At 43.2% G+C, this 3,858-nt stretch overlaps 1 protein-coding gene across 1 annotated transcript in view; it reads left to right on the top strand.

Moving 5' to 3' along the window:
• Window positions 1-3,858, top strand: part of LOC107114338 (PR domain zinc finger protein 10-like) — an 87,742-nt gene that overhangs the window by 53,710 nt on the left and 30,174 nt on the right.

Here is a 3,858-nt window from a genome sequence, read left to right on the forward strand (position 1 = left end):
CAGAGACGTTTTACGGAAACAATTATGTAAAACTTCTATACCTTCTTGTCAAGGTCTCCCCTCCCCCGCTTTTCTGTTTCCCACCCTTCCTTACAGCAACCATCCCATCACTCACTGTCCTCTTGCGCCGGAGCACAGAACTCTTAAGTGCCTCCAGATCTGATTATAGCTCCCTAAAAGCATATTCTTTAACAAAATGTATCATGTTCATTGATGCCGGTGTCAACAGTCCCAAAACCCATTGATCAAAGTGAGATGGGTAATTTGTTTTCCCAAGCATCAAAAACAGACTTTTAGCCACTAAAGCAGATTTTAGCTGTCTTTTTTTTGTTTTTTGCATGCGTACATAGGTCCTATATTGCAAGGGTTGGTCTTGGGCAGGAATGGCCAGTTTCTCTCTTCTTGGGGTGGGGATGGTGGAAAGGGCTGTCAAGTTGCAGCTGGCTTACGGTACCCCTGTAGGGTTTTCAGGGCAAGAGATGAACAGAGTTGGTTTGACACTGGCTGCCTCAGCATAGTGACATTGCACTACCTTGGGGGGTCTCCCATCTAAGTACTACCCAAGGCTGACCCTGTTTAGTTTCCAAGATTTGATGAGATCAGCCTAGGTTAGTCCAAAATATGAAAACCAGGTTAACATCATGGGCTGGATACAGGCAGCACGCTCATCCCTGTGCTGGAAGATCTGCCCTGGCTGCCTGTTTCCATGAGAGATTCAGAGTGCTGAGCCTTACGTTTTAAAGTTGAATGCTAGAGGGGAGGGTACTTGAAGAACCACCTCCTCCTCCCATACTGTCCAGCTTGCCAGTTAAGGTTCACTTCCTAAGTGCTGCTCTGTGCCTTCACCTACAGCTACGAGGTGGGTGGCAACCACAGACAGGGCTTTTTCAGTAGTGGCTCCTTGTCGTTGAATTGCCCTTCCTCTTGAGGATCACCCAGCACTAGAGTTGCCAACCTCCAGGTCAACCGTGTCTATCTCCCAGAATTACAGGTTATCTCCAGACTATAGAGCTCAGTTCCCCTGGAGAACTTGGCTGCTTTGGAGGGTGACCTCTATGGGGTTATACCCGAGGTCCCTTCCCTCCCCTCCCCAAACCCCACCCTCCCCAGACACCCCCCTCCCCAAATATCCAAGCATTTCCTAACTGAGATTTGGTAATCCTATTCCCTAATGACTGAAACCGTGAGCAGCACTTTTTAATATATCCTGATTAAAATTCAGTGGGGACATTGGAGGCCAGATAAAATTTATGTCAGGGCAACATCTGCACTCTGGTTAACCTTCTCTTAGATCTTCTATGAGCTCTGACAGTTTTTAAATGCTGGGATGGTAATAATGTTTTCCTTGTATCAGAATCTTTCTTATGCTGTTTACAGTTCCTTACCAAAAATACTCTGTCAAGACTTTGTAAGAAAAGTCACATTAACTTCAGGTGCGAAGGATGAAGATTCATCTATATTGTGGCTCCATTCCACCACCCCAATCTTATCAGTGCTTCAAATGCTGCAATCGCCCACCACTTTCCCCCTTAAAGATACTACAGTTTCCTGGATCTGAACAGAGGCTTCTTAAATAGTCACTGCTTTATCTCCCAGATGTGCGGAGTAAGATCCCCAAGGAACTATTTTATTGAATCATGTTTTCTTGAATGGTTCAAGGTTTCCTTTAAGCACAGATGGATTCGGTCCAAAGGGAAGGACTCCAACATAACAAGAATATCCCACTAGTGTTACTAAATAATACTACCTCTTGTTCCATCTGTTGTACATATTAGATTCCATGTCAAAAATGAAGTCAAATGAGGAGGAAGTTCTTGTATTTTATTGTAATGAAATATGGAAAACAGTTAGGCCAAAGGACCCATCAAAACTGAGTGCTTTCTTCTCAGCATAATCAGAAAACATGCCTCTTTTAATAGGAAAACAATTAGACCAAATAGTTAACCAAAATTTGACAACTTTCTTCTTTTTCTTCTTCATCTTCTTCTTGAGCATATTCTGAACATATTCAGGAAATACATGATATTTTATACATGGACTGACATCATCATATCATCATCATGGGAATAATGTTCAAAAAGCATAATTGGTTACAAAAACAAACAATATTTACATAAAAATCTCCTTATTGGTCAAATGTAAGAAAGGTGTGTCTATGCAATGGCGTCACATATTTACTTGACATGACCTAAGGCATATCAGCTAAAGCTTGTTCTTCCCCAAACAAAAGTATTCATTACTGATACGAGACTAAAATCCTATCTGACCCAGACATTGAAAGGTTTGCCCTAAGAACTACAGAATCATGAACTTTGTACCTATTATGTTGCTAACAATATCAGACCTACAAGAGAAAAGCCTTCTATATAACAGGCCTTTCTAACATCCTAATAAAATATTACTTAACGGATAAATCTATAAAAACCAGAGAAATATGAATATGAACAATCAAGAAGGAAAAACCTATATATGAAAATCTCTATATTCCCATTCATACTACACATCTGTTTAATTTCCACACAATAATAATACTTAGCATATATGTAGCACATTCAATGTGCAAAGCCCTTCACATATATTGTGCTGGTAATCTTTATACCAGCCCTCTAAGGTGGACCAATAGTGTTATCCTCATACACTAACGCTGTGGCTTGCCTGAGAACACCTAGTGAGTTTGTGGCTGAGATGAGGTTTGAACTTCATGGAGGTCAATCTCCTAGCTGCTGTGCTACACCAGCTTCAAATGTTTGACTTTTTCTCCCTCCCCACAAATACTAGAACTTAGGGGCATTCACTGGAATTGATGGTAGATTCAGGATGAACAAAAGGAAATATTCAAAATGTGGAATTCATTGCCAGAGGATGTAGTGAAAACTACTAGCATAGACCGCTTTAAAAGGGGGTTAAATAGATTCATGCAGGACAGGTCTATCAGTGTCTATTAGCCATGGTGACTGAAGGGAACCTCCATATTCAGAGGCACTAAACCTCTGAATTCCAGAGCCAGGAGGCAACATTAGGGGAAAGCCTCTATTGTTGGTCCTCCAGAGGAACTGGTTGGCCACTGTGTGAGACAGGATGCTGGACTAGCTGGACCATTGGACTGATCCAACAGTGATCTTCTTATGTTTAGATTTTATTCATCTGACCCACTGGGCTCTTCAGGTGATTCCTCTGGGTTCAGTGCAGTGTTCCCTCTAAGCTGAGTTAGTGTGCGCTAGCTCACAGTTTTTTAGCCTCCAGCTCACAGATTTTTGTCTTCGCTCAGGAGGGATGGCTCCAGAGCAAACTAATTGATGCAGCAACCCAATCGCTCGTTCACAACTTTCATGCCAGTAGCTCACCAAGTAGAATTTTTGCTCACAAGACTCCACAGCTTAGAGAGAACATTGGTTCAGTGTGTCCATGTTTCTAGGTCATCACATTATGTGATATGGAGGGCGGATCACTCTTTAGTCTGGAGAAGTGAGCCAGTGACTCACGAAAGCTCATTCCCTGCCACATATTTTATTAGTCTTTAAGGTGCTACTGGACTCTTGCTCTTTTCTACTGTCTTCAGTTCCTGTTGCTCTGAAATTGGCAGGGTCATTAAAAGGCTGAAGAGAGTATCTTCTAGCTGCTAGCCGTGGTGATGAGGGGAACCTCCACATTTAGAGGCAGTAAGCCTCGGAATCCCAGTGCCAGGAGGCAACATCAAGGGAAGGCCTCAGCCTCTCTGCCCTGTTATTGGCCCTCTAGAGGAACTGGCTGGCCACTGTGCGAGACAGGATGCTGAACTAACTGGACCACTGGTCTGATCCAGCAGGGCTCTTCTGATGTTCTCATGACTCCCCCCCCCCCCCCCCCCCCCCCCTCTGT

Source organism: Gekko japonicus, unplaced genomic scaffold (genome assembly GCF_001447785.1).
Source record: "Gekko japonicus isolate JY-2015 unplaced genomic scaffold, Gekko_japonicus_V1.1 scaffold2196, whole genome shotgun sequence".
Classification (NCBI taxonomy): domain Eukaryota; kingdom Metazoa; phylum Chordata; class Lepidosauria; order Squamata; family Gekkonidae; genus Gekko; species Gekko japonicus.